The sequence below is a fragment of the Acipenser ruthenus genome, chromosome 6 (assembly GCF_902713425.1).
Source record: "Acipenser ruthenus chromosome 6, fAciRut3.2 maternal haplotype, whole genome shotgun sequence".
Lineage (NCBI taxonomy): Eukaryota > Metazoa > Chordata > Actinopteri > Acipenseriformes > Acipenseridae > Acipenser > Acipenser ruthenus.
Window position 1 is genome coordinate 66,518,962 of NC_081194.1, and position 16,272 is coordinate 66,535,233.

Here is a 16,272-nt window from a genome sequence, read left to right on the forward strand (position 1 = left end):
CTTTTAATGTAAAGGTGCCAATACTTTTGCCATGATCAAATATGTGTATTTTGGTTTGTGTCATGTTAATTAGTATCTAAAGTTCACTAAATGCTTGCAAGTTTTCTTGAATTATCTTGTATTAAGTGTAGGGGGCCAATACTTTTATCTGCTATGGTATAAAGGCTCATATAAGGAATTCATATGATATAATGGAAGGAAACACAACCACAGTGATGATGTTTAACTTACCTTTGCTTTTTTAATTCAGCAACATGGGTCGGATTATTTGGAAAAGGTGTCTGCTTTGGAATGTATTTGATAAATTAGTTTTGTAGACACAAAATGCAAACATTCTAAATGTATAAACATACAGTATAAACATTTCCTTGTATCCTTAAGATTTTAGACAGGAAGCAAATACAAAATTTGCATAGTCCTTCCTTTTAAGATTTGAATGTGTTTGTATTGCAATGCTACATTAATCTGCATGACTTCTGTGGAACTATGTGACTCCATAGCCTGTGGTGATGACTGTGATGACTGTACTGTAGATACAAATTTCTTGTCACTTTCAAAAAAACATATTTTCAGATTATCTGTTTATCCCAGTATTAATAGTAGTTAGTTCATTTGATTAAAAAAATGTCATACTAAAAAATGAAATTGTTAATATTTGAAACATCACAGTTGCTTATTAATTTGTCACAAATATGATCCAGAAGTGTATGTATCTAAACCAACAGGAATATCTACCCAGAGGTTGTCTGCCCTGCCAAATGGTAAAGGTTGCAGTTTATGGTCATTTGTAAACCCAATGCTTTTCATGGGCGGCAGTGTGGAGTAGTGGTTAGGTCTTGGGACTCTTGACTAGAGGGTTGTGGGTTCAATCCCAGGTGGGGGACACTGCTGCTGTACCCTTGAGCAAGGTACTTTACCTTGATTGCTCCAATAAAAACCGAACTGTATAAATGGGTAATTGTATGTAAAAATAATATAATTGTATGTAAAAATAATGTGATATCTTGTAACAATTGTAAGTCGCCCTGGTTAAGGGCATCTGCTAAAAAAGAAATAATTGATAATTATCAAAGCTTTAAAACACATTTTCAGACCTCTCTTTTGCAGTTTTTTTCTCGCGAGTCCCTTTTCATTTTATTGTAGGTTCATTAGTTTTACAGGCATTATCATGTTATTCTTAGACTAAAGTGATGTCCATGTGTAGACTGCTGGATAAATAAACTCCAAGTGAAAATAAAATAATAAAAAAAAAAAAATAAGCAGCCAAATGGTAATTGAGAATTTACTGAAAATGTGTTTTGTGTTCAGAATTTTTTTAAAAAGTCACATAAAACATGCATTAGAGAAGCGTGTTTTATCTACACATGCCTATGTTTAATCATTATTGTATTATTTATTTCTTAGCAGACGCCCTTATCCAGGGTGACTTAAAGACGTGCTCAAATTTGTTGGTACCCTTACAGCTCATTGAAATAAGGCTTCATTCCTTCTGAAAAGTGATTAAATTAAAAGCTATTTTATCATGTATACTTGCATGCCTTTGGTATGTCATAGAATAAAGCAAAGAAGCTGTGAAAAGAGATGAATTATTGCTTATTCTACAAAGATATTCTAAAATGGCCTGGACACATTTGTTGGTACCCCCTAGAAAAGATAATAAATAATTGGATTATAGTGATATTTCAAACTAATTAGTTTATTTAATTAGTATCACACATGTCTCCAATCTTGTAATCAGTCATTCAGCCTATTTAAATGGAGAAAAGTAGTCACTGTGCTGTTTGGTATCATTGTGTGCACCACACTGAACATGGACCAGAGAAAGCAAAGGAGAGAGTTGTCTGAGGAGATCAGAAAGAAAATAATAGACAAGCATGGTAAAGGTAAAGGCTACAAGACCATCTCCAAGCAGCTTGATGTTCCTGTGACAACAGTGGCAAATATTATTAAGAAGTTTAAGGTCCATGGAACTGTAGCCAACCTCCCTGGGCGCGGCCGCAAGAGGAAAATCGACCCCAGATTGAACAGAAGGATAGTGCGAATGGTAGAAAAAGAACCAAGGATAACTGCCAAAGAGATACAAGCTGAACTCCAAGGTGAAGGTACGTCAGTTTCTGATCGCACCATCCGTTGCTTTTTGAGCGAAAGTGGGCTCGATGGAAGAAGACCCAGGAGGACTCCACTTTTGACAGAAAAACATAAAAAAGCCAGACTGGAATTTGCTAAAATGCATATTGACAAGCCACAATCCTTCTGGGAGAATGTCCTTTGGACAGATGAGTCAAAACTGGAGCTTTTTGGCAAGTCACATCAGCTCTATGTTCACAGATGAAAAAATGAAGCTTTCAAAGAAAAGAACACCATACCTACAGTGAAACATGGAGGAGGCTTGGTTATGTTTTGGGGCTGCTTTGCTGCGCCTGGCACAGGGTGCCTTGAATCTGTGCAGGGCACAATGAAATCTCAAGACTATCAAGGCATTCTGGAGCGAAACGTACTGCCCAGTGTCAGAAAGCTCTGTCTCAGTCGCAGGTCATGGGTCCTCCAACAGGATAATGACCCAAAACACACAGCTAAAAGCACCCAAGAATGGATAAGAACAAAACATTGGACTATTCTGAAGTGGCCTTCTATGAGTCCTGATCTGAATCCTATCGAACATCTATGGAAAGAGCTGAAACTTGCAGTCTGGAGAAGGCACCCATCAAACCTGAGACAGCTGGAGCAGTTTGCTCAGGAAGAGTGGGCCAAACTACCTGTTAACAGGTGCAGAAGTCTCATTGAGAGCTATAGAAAACGTTTGATTGCAGTGATTGCCTCTAAAGGTTGTGCAACAAAATATTAGGTTAGCGGTCCCATCATTTTTGTCCATGCCATTTTCATTTGTTTTCTTATTTACAATATTATGTTGAATAAAAAATCAAAAGCAAAGTCTGATTTCTATTAAATATGGAATAAACAATGGTGGATGCCAATTACTTTTGTCAGTTTCAAGTTATTTCAGAGAAAATTGTGCATTCTTCGTTTTTTGTGGAGGGGTGCCAACAAATTTGAGCACGTCTGTACAATCGTAAGCAAATACATTTTAAGTATCACAGTACAAGTAATAATACAATTAAGAGCAAGATAAATACAATGACTTTAGTTCAAGCAAGTACAAGTGTGACAAAATACAATTCAATAATACAGCAGATAAGAGTCATGCTATGTGTAATCATGCATGTGTTGTCAGTTTGTCATGGGAAAGGATGTTTATTTTTAAGATCCTATTTATTTTTGTGATACCTGTTTGCATAGGATTTTCAAGCAGAAGTTAACTTGTTTTCAATGTAGACATGTTAGGTGTGAATATAAAATAGAATTGTAACAACTTTGCACCAAATTACCTGCCTTCAAAGATGTTGGGAATACCAAGGTTAAACCAGAAAAACGACAGCCTCTGGTGGTCCAAAGTCTAAACAATAAGTCACAATGCACCATTTGTAAATCCAAACATTGTTACAATGTCTACAGTTGCAACAGTACTTTTTTTTACCATTAGCTTGCCTTTTAGATTCTGCTTTTATATGTAGAATAATAGAAATAAACCAAGCCTTTTATATGTGGAAAATAAACCAAGCCTTTATGGTAATTACTAATTTTTATTGTACTGTACTGCAATCTCCTAATGCAAATGTTCATATAGAAAGAGTTAAAAGCTTTTTTTTTTAATTTAGTAGTAGATTCTAAGCTACGTAGGCTCCAACTAGTTCAAAATACTACAGCTAGAATGCTTACACACATCAGCCGTTCACAACATATCACTCCCATTCTTAGATCACTGCACTGGCTTCCTGTTTAATTTAGGATTAGTCCTCAATATTTGCAGGAATTGTTGGTGCCCTGTGCTCCTAGCGCTCAGTAAATGCTGAACAATTGGTGGTTCCCAGAAGTCGCTTAAAATCAGGAGGGAAAAGGGCTTTTGGTTGTTCTTTCCCCTGCCTCTAGAACTCTGTCCAATCAAAATGCTGGAACAGTTGAGTATTTTAAATCAATTTGAAAAATATATTTGTTTTCATTAGCTTATTTTTGAGCTAGATTGATTGGCCAATGGCTGTTAGGAAGACTGTCCCTGTACACTTGATACCCCCTGCAATTTTACTTAAATAGATCTGACAATCAGTCAGTATTGTAAAAAAGCAAGTCATTGAGACCTTCATTAACAGAACTGTTGAAAAATGTTGTCTGTATTTGCCCACCACTTGGGATTAAATATGTCAATGTTGCATTCCCTCACAAACTTGTCCAATATACCATAATGTAAATTTAAAGTGTTCTGTTACAGTTTTTTTTTCTTAGTGTAAAAGTGACACAGATTCATAAACATAGTTATTCTGTCACATATTGAATAAGGACCCTTGATCACAGTTTAGCCTCCAATGTGGCTTACTTAAAAACACTAGCCATTATTATTAGCTCACTAGACATCACGTTACATTTTCTGTAATCACATTTCTTTTCAGATTTTCAGCATGTCCCAGCAAAGCTACAGACACAATTCAGTGAAGTATTAAAACTTTTAAAGCCTTGCTTATCACTCCTTGAAGGAATTATAAGCACACAAAAAAAAATACTTGGGAGGGTTCCAACACATTAGTGTCATGTACAGTACCATTGCCCTTTAAATAAGCATATTTCTTTAGAACATGTACTGCAGGAAGTTGCTCACTAAAACCACAAGATAAATACAAAAAAATGAATGCATTTTCAGATTATTGTTTAATCTCTTCATTCATTGGTTAAAATAGAGATTTATTTGGACCCACACCTTCAAAATAGGAAAGGTATATAAACGGTTGCAGAACCCACAAAGACAAAGAAACAAAACTACTATCACTATGGTGAAATCCGCGCTAAGATTCCTGGCCATGCTGGTCCTGTATGCAGCTAAGGTGACTACAGTAAGTATTCATTGGTAACATATCATATTCTTGAACAACTGGGATCCTCCTCTGATAATCTATATAAATCAGTGGTACAATATGTAAATCAAAGAGTACTTGGACAGGTTTTTCCATATTAGAAACAACAGTGGTTCCAATCTTAAATTTACCACAATCAGTTGAAATAGATATATATATATATATATATATATATATATATATAATTTTTATTTTTTTATTTTCAGGCACCTATTCCAGATGCTATAGGTAATTTTTTTTTTTTTTCTAATGTATATTTAGTTCAATAGATACATTTTTAGCTTGGAAAACTAATCACAAATTCACAGTACAGTATGAGTTAGATTATTAAGTATGTTTTTTGTATGAAATACAGTATGTATTGAAACCAGAACCCCTAATTATATATATATATATATATATATATATATATATATATATATATATATATATATATATATATACTAATGTTGTGAGTATTTCTTGATACATGAATGGAAGAACTTAATCCACCAAAGAATTGTTGAAATATTGTTGAATATTTTCCTATTTCATCAATGTTTTTCCTTCATAAAAAATACTTAGGTTCAGTAGTTCACATTATATATATATATATATATATATATATATATATATATATATATATATATATATATATATATATATATATATATATAAAGATATGTACAACATATCGAAACGTTGGGCAGCTACCTTTAACTACCTATAAAATACTCTTCTTAATGGTTTGTTGCAGTAACCACAGAAGTACCTACAGAAGTACCTACTACCACAACTGTGTATTATGATACCTGGGAGGTAAGTACATTTAAAAATTAAGAATTCAGGGGGCTGAAAGGCTTGTGCAACTTAGTTGTTTATTACTCGTTATGAAATAAGCATTTCATGTTTTTCTCTTTTAAAAAAAAACATTATGGTGCAGGCTTTGTTTTTACATCCCTAAACATTTAGTTCTGTACCATTAAAAAATTAACAACAAGGTCTAAATGCCATTATCCAGTGTGCTTGAGGGCACTACTGAGCAGGCACAGTGGCATAATGCATGTACTCTCAATGTTTTCACCTTTTCATGGATTTGTAATTGACTAATCCAAAGCAAAACTGAGAGCAGCAGAATTGCTGAAATGCAATCACATTATTTCCATTGAAAATTATTATGTATATGTGTCACACGGCTGGCTGAGTGGTGCCGTCAGATCCAGGAAATGAATAACACACAGGACAGATGGAATGAAATGATGATGAAGACGCTTGCTTGCGCCAGTTTATTATAAATAAAAAGGTTTTAACAAAACACAGGACACGGCACTTCAGCCAAAATAAACAGACAAACAAAATGAACACACACTGACACACAGGGACGAACACTAAACAAACACGTACCGTTCTGGTCCTCCAGCACCACGTAGCAATTGATTATATTTTCTCTCCTCACTCTCTCCCGTTCTTTCGCCCTGAACACACAACCCCGAGTGAGTAAAACGTGCATCTATATATACTGTTGTGCTGGGATTCAATTACTAATTAATTATTCACTTGAATCCCAGCACGTGAATTAATTATGTGCAACCTCGTGCTCACATATTAAATACTTTAAATGCACGTGAAGTGATAGTGCAATCCCGTGCCTAAATACAATTATACATTTTAAACACTTGTGCTCATTACCTACATTATATCCCGTGTACCAACTACAATACACCAACATTAACACACCACACGCAACATACAACACAGAAATGCACACGGGCGGGGCACATTGCCACAATATGTCAAATAAAAACCATGGTATAAAAGTTTGAGTTTATTCTACATTAAATTTACAAGCCAATGTGACAGTGAGACCTTGGTCTTCAAGCAGCCTTGGCAGCAAGTTACATAGCTGGTTGCATTAAATAAATAAATATATAAAAATGCAGTAATATTGCAATACTTGTATAGTTGTTGTGTGTTTTTTCCATTCATAATCCTGTTTGATGGTTATAAGTTTGGCATTGTTTTAATGTCCAGAGTATTTGGCTGGAGATTCCTAGAATTTTCAAAGCTCAAGTGCTGCAGATCTATTTATTTGTTTCTACATAAAAGCTTTGTGACTGCTGGGTCACTGGAGAATAAAACTGACATTTTACTCTTCAAGTAAAACAAACCTTTTCCTTTTATGTAGATGCTTTTTGGGGACTCTTCTTACGTAAGTGCTTAAGTGTTACATTATATCATTCAAATTGACAAAACGCTAATAGACTAAATTCTTAAATCTTAATGGGCGGTTGTTTGCTATACTTGAATGTAATTCTTCATTATAAAAAAAATCAATTCCATATTTAAATGTTTTTTTTTTTAATTTAATTTTTCATATTAACTGATATAAGAGGGAGAACTACTGTGCTATCACAAAACTATCCATGAAGACAAATCCCTCTTGTGATCCATGTTGCATTATAAATCATTCTACATTCTTCCCTTTTCATTTTATACAGCATGATAACCATGACTATGGATCCCCCGATTATGACCCAGGTTTGTGATTAAAGTAACAAAAAATACTTAGGTTCAGTAGTTCACATTATATATATATATATATATATATATATATATATATATATATATATATATATATATATATATATATATATATATATATATATAATTTGATCAGCTCCTTTAACTGTCTGTGAAATACTCATCTTAATGATTTGTTGCAGTAGCCACAGACCCACCAATTGATTATGCCAGCAGGACAACAGAAAAGAATGAACTAATTAACTTCAATCAATATATAACGTTTAAATAAATAAACAAAATTATTCAAAAGTTGTGCATGCTGATGCGCTGGGGAGGCCAAATCAAGACTGATCCTCAGAGCCAGCATTGCATGATATAAAAAAATAAGTTTATATAAAGTAATGTTAATCATGGATTTTAATATAAACAACAACAAGTAGTTGTCATGCCGTCAAAAACCTATAAATACCTCCAATGTTTTGATTGAAACACAGGCGCCCTTGAGAATGATATGTACAACATATCGAAACATTGGGCAGCTGGCTCTTTGAGCTAATATATAATGTAGACCTCCTAAATAGGGCCATACACATATACATAGACTTAAAGAATAAGGACTGTTTTAAATATGAAGGCACAATAGAAACTATTAAAAATAAGAATGATCCAATTAATCTTTTGTACAACAATAACCATTTCTCAGTTATTGTATTTAAAGACAATGAAACCGGAAGAAAATCTGAATACTGTGGCATAATTAAGAAAGATAATCAAAATAAATCTAACAGTAAAAATAACCCAGAACAAAATAAATAATAAAATGCAAAATAGAGAATTAAACATGACTAAGACAGAGAATTCAAAACAGAAAGATAGGCGACCCAAAAATAGAAATGGTACCAAATACACAAAAGATAAGACAGAAGACATAGTATTTAATTTATCAAGTAAAACTTTAACCACATCCCAAAAAGCAGTACCGAGTAAAGGACTTAAGTTTATACCGACAAAAAGATACATCGATAAAGATAAACTGGACACCGAATTAAAGGAGTGGGAGAGACGCATGAGATTAGCGGAATATTTTTTCAATGAAAATATCTCAGATTCAAAGGGTAATTATGAGCATGGGATTAAGGTTAAAAGTACAAGCACATGGACTCCTCCGGATGGAAGAGATAAATGGTTAGATATGTATATTGAAGTAGTTAAACAAGAAATAATAGTAGGACTAAAGAAAAGTTGTAAACTTAATTTAACCAATATTGAAGAACAAGCTATGACTGAGTTGTTAAATGATGATGATATAATGATAAGACCAGCAGATAAAGGCTCAGGAATAGTGATAATGAACACAGATGACTATATGAAATCTGTAGAATGTCAATTAAATAATACAGATACATATGAAGAAGTTAAAAGCAATAAGATCAATAAATCGGTAAAAGAGGTTAAGGAAATTGCGGAGAGACTATACAATAAAGGAATTATATCAAAAGAATTAAAAAAATACATGCAGCTACATAATGCAAGAACAGGCCTAGCAATAGATATATATTTCTCAAAGGAGCCTGTCCTAGTGCTTGTCAAAAAGCACTAAGACAGGCTCCCTTGAGAAAGATATGTACAACATATCGAAACGTTGGGCAGCTACCTTTAACTACCTCTAAAATAGTATTCTTAATGGTTTGTTGCAGTAACCACAGAAGTACCTACAGAAGTAACTACTACCACAACTGTGTATTATGATACCTGGGAGGTAAGTACATTTAAAAATTAAGAATTCAGGGGGCTGAAAGGCTCGTGCAACTTAGTTGTTTATTACTCGTTATGAAATAAGCATTTCATGTTTTTCTCTTTTAAAAAAAAACATTATGGTGCAGGCTTTGTTTTTACATCCCTAAACATTTAGTTCTGTACCATTAAAAAATTAACAACAAGGTCTAAATGCCATTATCCAGTGTGCTTGAGGGCACTACTGAGCAGGCACAGTGGCATAATGCATGTACTCTCAATGTTTTCACCTTTTCGTGGATTTGTAATTGACTAATCCAAAGCAAAACTGAGAGCAGCAGAATTGCTGAAATGCAATCACATTATTTCCATTGAAAATTATTATGTATATGTGTCACACGGCTGGCTGAGTGGTGCCGTCAGATCCAGGAAATGAATAACACACAGGACAGATGGAATGAAATGATGATGAAGACGCTTGCTTGTGCCAGTTTATTATAAATAAAAAGGTTTTAACAAAACACAGGACACGGCACTTCAGCCAAAATAAACAGACAAACAAAACGAACACACACTGACACACAGGGACGAACACTAAACAAACACGTACCGTTCTGGTCCTCCAGCACCACGTAGCAATTGATTATATTTTCTCTCCTCACTCTCTCCCGTTCTTTCGCCCTGAACACACAACGCCGAGTGAGTAAAACGTGCATCTATATATACTGTTGTGCTGGGATTCAATTACTAATTAATTATTCACTTGAATCCCAGCATGTGAATTAATTATGTGCAACCTCGTGCTCACATATTAAATACTTTAAATGCACGTGAAGTGATAGTGCAATCCCGTGCCTAAATACAATTATACATTTTAAACACTCGTGCTCATTACCCACATTATATCCCGTGTACCAACTACAATACACCAACATTAACACACCACACGCAACATACAACACAGAAATGCACACAGGGGCGGGGCACATTGCCACAATATGTCAAATATAAACCATGGTATAAAAGTTTGAGTTTATTCTACATTAAATTTACAAGCCAATGTGACAGTGAGACCTTGGTCTTCAAGCAGCCTTGGCAGCAAGTTACATAGCTGGTTGCATTAAATAAATAAATATATAAAAATGCAGTAATATTGCAATACTTGTATAGTTGTTGTGTGTTTTTTCCATTCATAATCCTGTTTGATGGTTATAAGTTTGGCATTGTTTTAATGTCCAGAGTATTTGGCTGGAGATTCCTAGAATTTTCAAAGCTCAAGTGCTGCAGATCTATTTATTTGTTTCTACATAAAAGCTTTGTGACTGCTGGGTCACTGGAGAATAAAACTGACATTTTACTCTTCAAGTAAAACAAACCTTTTCCTTTTATGTAGATGCTTTTTGGGGACTCTTCTTACGTAAGTGCTTAAGTGTTACATTATATCATTCAAATTGACAAAACGCTAATAGACTAAATTATTAAATCTTAATGGGGGGTTGTTTGCTATACTTGAATGTAATTCTTCGTTATAAAAAAAATCAATTCCATATTTAAATGTTTTTTTTTTTAATTTAATTTTTCATATTAACTGATATAAGAGGGAGAACTACTGTGCTATCACAAAACTATCCATGAAGACAAATCCCTCTTGTGATCCATGTTGCATTATAAATCATTCTACATTCTTCCCTTTTCATTTTATACAGCATGATAACCATGACCATGGATCCCCCGATTATGACCCAGGTTTGTGATTAAAGTATTTTTTTAAAGTCGTATTTTCATTAAAAAAAAAGTGTAGGTGGTTTATAATGAAAGTATTGCACTTACATACAGATCTATCTACTATATACAGTGTGTATATATATATATATATATATATATATATATATATATATATATATATATATATATATATCCCTCCTAAAGTCCAACTTCCACTGCCTCAAAGTGGCAGGAGGGTGACAATGGGTTCTCAAGATGAAGAACAGCAGGGTCCCCTGAATCAGGCAGGTTCAACCATGCTGTGAAAGCTTGATTAACATACTCGGCCAAAGTGGAAGGGGCACTCACCAACCCGCCTGGCCAGTGTGGTGAGTTATGGCCAACCACCCATGATGAAAGCACAGACAGAAACATGGCCCTCATTCCCCGGAGGCTGGATTGACACCGACCAAGGCAGCGGCCGGTTAGGCATGAAGGCAGAGGGTGCTAAGAATCACCAGGATACGATTTTAGGCTGCCACAGAACACTGACCCTGGCCACGTACAACTGCAGATCTCTTTCAGGTGAAGCAAGACTTCAATAGTTAGAAGAACTTGGAAGAATCAAGTGGGACATCGTAGGAATAAGCAAAGTACGGCAAAAAGACGAAGGACTACTAGAACTCGTGAGTGGACATCTTCTCTTCTACCAAGGCACTATAGATGGACGAACAGGAGGCGTTGGATTCATTGTCCACAAGAGAATCAAGAATAACGTAGTAGAGATTGACAGCGTGTCAGAGAGGTCTGCAAGACTGATAGTGAAAGTTTCAAAGAAGTATGAACTTCAGGTCATCTAAGTATATGCACCAACAACAAGCTATTCGGATGAAGAAGTCGAAGATTTTTATGTACAAGAACTACACGAAAATGGGAAGAGCCACTATAAGTTCATCATCGGTGACTTCGACGCCAAAATAGGAGCCCAGCAAGAGGATGACAATTCAGTCTGCAAATTTGGTCATGGCAACAGAAATGAGAGGGGCGACAGATTAGTCGAATTTGCTGAGAACAAGAACTTAAATGGACATGGAGAGGACCCAACGGAGTGAAGAATGAAATTGACTACATACTCACCAACAAGAAACACACCGTACAAGATGTCTCAATACTAGGAGTGCAACAATTAATCTGTGCATCGATTATTGATCATCTGTCCTTAAATTTCCCGAGCTTTGATTACATATTGGTGAATCGATGCATGAAATTAGAACCCAGTTTGAAATCTCCTGGTGCCGGTTTGCATTAAAACCTTGAGTGTGTCGGAGTGCACTTCTTTTAGTGCTAGTACAGTAGATTAGCGCATTGCTAGGATATACTTTAGGCATTCGCATTGGACAAGCCAGATATGAAGTAGGTCTATTGTATTGCTTTTGGACATAAAATGTTAACAGTAATGAACAACCATAGTTCAGATAGAACTTACATCTGTATTTTTTATTATTCTTACAATGTTAAAGGGGCATCTGATGCGGACGCACGCATATTCTTCAGTTGTTAAAAACTCAAGTCCTTTTGTATTCTTTTTTTTGGAAGGGTTCTAATTTGAATATAAGTTGTGCCTTTTTGTTTAACTATTATGCACAACAGTGTTTTGGTTATTGGATCTTCTGTTAAAAAAACAAACTAATTTGTTCTTTACTTCGAAAAATAAAACGTCACATCGATTATCGTTGATAAATGCCTATACGATAATCGAATACGAAATTAGGGTGCCGATTGCACCACTACTCAGTACTAAACAATTTTAACACAGGAAGTAACCACAAACTTGTAAGATGCAAAATACACCTAAACACAGCATTGAAGAGAGCAAAACTCGTGATGACGAAATCCAACACAATCAACGTGGAAACACTCCAGAAGCAAAGCCTGGTGTTTCAACTGGAACTGAAGAATAGATACAGAGCTCTTCAAGATCTGCAAAAAGATGAAGCAATCGAGGTAAACAAAATCTATGAGGAGGTGATGCAAGTAATTGTAGAAACAACAAAAAACATGAAACTGGAACACAGAGACCAGAAGATCACGCAAGAGACAAAAGACCTCAAAAGAAAAAAAGGGAAATGAAACAAACAGCAGCTCTGACAGTAAGACAGTAAGAAAGTGCATTACTGAGGATATACGGTCATTCAACTGTAGGTTGGTAGAGAAAACTATTGAAAACAACCGAAGCATGAAGAAAGCAAAATAAAGACGAATCGGGGTAAAAATTGATTTTGGCAATAAAACAAGAGGACATGACTGTCATCAAGAACCGCAAATTGATTTTGAAGAGAGTCGAAGACTTTTACAGAAAATTGTATCAAGATGAAAAGAGCAACGTTGCAGATGACGAAGACGAGATGGAAAAAACACAACCCGAGGAAGAAGTTCCGGACGCTCTACCGGAAGAAGTGAAACATGCTATCAAACATATGAAGACAGGAAAGGCACCTGGAGAAGACGGCATAACGATTTACATCATCAAAGAAGGAGGTGAAGATCTGACAAAAATACTGTTGTGTATTTTTACAGATTGTATTCAGCAAAATAAAGTGCCAAACGACTGGAACAACACATCTGTGATACTTTTACATAAGAAAGGAGATAAAGAAGACCTCAAGAACTATTAGCTTAATTCCTATAATTTACAACATTTTTACCAAGACACTCACCAACAGACATAAATTTGACTCGGCACAAACAAATGAGCAAGCAGAATTCATGAGTGGATTTAGCACAATGGATCATCTTCAAGTTGTACGGCAAGTGATTCAAACCAGCAACGAGTACGAACTACTTGGGATTCATCGACTATGAAAAAGCCTTTGACTCTGTTTACACAAGATCTGTATTAAGAATGCAACATCCACAGTAAGACTCCATAAAAACAGCGACAAAATCAAGATTGAAAAAGGAGTTTGTCAAGGAGATACAATTTACCCAAAGCTCTTCAGGCCACCCTAGAAGACATTTTCAAAGCACTGGATTGGGAAAATAAGGGACTGAAGAGCCTACTTGAATCACCTACAATTTGCTGACAACATCCTCAATTTTTATAATGTGCCCAGAAGAATTACAAACAAGAATTCAAGAACTATACGAGGCTAGCATCAAAGCATGCTTGAAAATGAACCTGAAGAAGACTCAAGTCATGTTCAATAAATATACCACTGCACAGGCAACTGAAGTCAACGGGATCAAGCTTGAACTACGTATACTTAGGACAGTAAGTTTCAGCAACGGAGAACATAATGTGTGAAATCAACAGAAGAGCAAAAATGGGCTGGAGTGCCTTTGGAAGATTGAGCATGGTTCTGAAAGGGAAACTATCCTTATGCCTCAAGAGGAAAGTCTTCGACCAATGCATACTGACAGTGCTAACTTACGGATGTGAAACCAGGATCATCAATGCAAAAATGACTCCAAAATTACAAACGACTCAACTGAGTATGGAAAGATGCATGCTGGGAATAACAAGGAGACAAGAAAAGGAAGGAATGGATAAGAGCGCAAACAAAAGTATACAATGAAAAAACTGAAATGGCAGTGGGTCGGACATGTAGCAAGAAGAACAGACCATCGCTGGACCAAGGAGATACTAGACTGGATCCCAAGAGATATAAAGCGTCCAAGAAGACCTCCAGGAAGATGGCAAGATGAAAAGATGAAATTAGAAAACAAGCCAGAGCAACATGGATGAGAGAGGCTTTTGTGGAAGAATCTTGGGGAGGCCTTCATCCAGCAGTGGATTGAAAAAGGCTGAAGATGATGATGATGATGATGATGATAATGATATATATATATAATCAACAAACTCAGGAACCACTTCTGCAACATACTGTGGCAACGTTCACCATGTTGTCACCAGACTCTGGCACACCAGTCATTATAATCAAGACAACGGAATCCAGATTCGTCAGTGAAGAAAAATGATGTAACGTCATTGATGTTCCATCTGACATGATGTCTTGCCCATCTCAAATGTTCCTGGATGTGCTGGGATGTCAGAGGAATGCAGATCGCCTCATGAAGCTGTCTGCAAACCGTCTTCCAGCCCCTGTTCCACTCAGCTGTTATCAAGAATCCAGTTAAACACTTTATTAATCTTCTTTTTGTTATGGATCAATTTCCACAGGTTAAACGGCATTGTAACACAAGCAGCCATGTCATGAATGGCACAGTATTAACCCCCGCTTTGTTGAAAATCTTGATGCCTAGCAAACTTTGAGTAGTATGTATAACATTGGTGTGTCTATAGTTATAGTTGTTCATAGTATAATATATTTTGTATTCAACCCATTGAATTATCTGCTAAATTTAAGTTTACATGTTTTTATTTACTCTGTAGTACCTAAACAAACAACATAACCACCACCAAGAACATCCAGTTACGGCTGACACTTCACAGGTAAGTACATTAGATATGTTTTCAAATGCTGAAGGTTTAATTTGCTGCATTTTTATTTGTGCTTTTTGTTGATTTGCCTGGCTTTTTACCCCTAGCGTAATTAAGTTGATCCGTGTAATACACTGTTAAGGTTTATTTAAAAAAAAAAAAAAAAAAGTTGGGCCTTCTGGTCCTGGTCTTTTTTCCAACCCTGTTCTTGATTGAACCAATTAAACCTCCATCTAGACCCCGCAGTAGTTCATTATATAATGTTACCTGTTAATCCTGGGGTAGAATTGACCTCCAGGACCGTGATTGAGCATCCCTGACTTAGATTTTGTTTTCACTTGTTTGTGAACTAAACGGCACACCTTTATAGTCTTGTAGAAACAATAGTTTGGCAAACAGAAAAGACACGGCATTTTCCCGCCTGTATCGCTGCCATTGCTTTCATATAGTGTTGGACAGATCAGCGCGGGACAATACCGCTAGTCCAGCGGTGATGCTGAGTGGTACCGCTCAAATCGAATCCAGAGCGTTTTTTTTCTAGCTGCCGCATGGATTAACCAATCACAGCCAAGTGCTAACAACACGGAGGTCCAAGCACCCTGAAGTGTTTGATCCCTCCTATATTTCATAAAAGGACAGGCAAGTCAGTATTTTATACATCACCCTTGATAAGCATCCTTCCTGCCTGTTTTGTTATTTCTGTAGTACACTACTACATGTATTTTTACTAAATAACTGGCTGTAAAAGGATATCTTTTCTAACACTTTAGTAGCAGCTGTCAGCAACGTATTGCATGTTTCTTTGCTAAGCTGATCGCTCATTTTATACACCTGCATATAGATGACAGAAAAACAACGATGAAAAACAAACCAGTGTTTTTATTTAGTAGATTATACAGAGGACATTACATCTATAGCCAAAAGTTTAGC